Source organism: Oncorhynchus mykiss, chromosome 9, assembly GCF_057628025.1.
Source record: "Oncorhynchus mykiss isolate SJ-2025 chromosome 9, ASM5762802v1, whole genome shotgun sequence".
Lineage (NCBI taxonomy): Eukaryota > Metazoa > Chordata > Actinopteri > Salmoniformes > Salmonidae > Oncorhynchus > Oncorhynchus mykiss.
In genome coordinates, this window is record NC_143030.1 from 70,713,385 (window position 1) to 70,714,011 (window position 627).

Consider the following 627-nt stretch of genomic DNA (forward strand, 5'->3'; position numbering starts at 1 on the left):
GTCTCGCGATGATGAGAGAACCAAGTACACTTCATCACTTCATGGGCCGATCACGCGCTCCCTTCACTGTCAATAAATCTTGACAGGAGGCTGGGGGTCAATTTTTTGTTGTTGTTGTTGAAAATGTACTATTAGTTTTTTATTGGGAGTTTGTAATTCAATGATTGCTCTTGATTTAGCCTTCTGAGTTGAAACTGAGAACATCAACTCTAGTCAGGGCATGAGATGGTGCAGTGTTCGTGTGGTTTGCATGCCCTGTGATTAAAACCCTGCTTTAGTATTTAATTAATCAAGACTACGAGTTGCCCTGCTACTGTACATGTAATGCAATTAATGCTTGTCAGACGTTTTGTGTGTGTGTGTTAGAGATCAGAGACAAAATAAAGTTTTTGTTGTATTATAAGATATTAGAGCGTAAATACATTTGACTAAAGGCAAACATAAGAATTATTCACCTGAGAAACACCTTAATAAATAAGTGAGGAACTGCTAAAACGATGCCAAAGCCAAAGGATACTTCTTGGCAGAGATGTTGTGTGCCAGAGACAATGAGCTGAGAAGAGAAAGCATTTAGCTACACTGAATCACTCTCACAAGAGGGGGCCATTTTGATTTAGTTCAATTTTG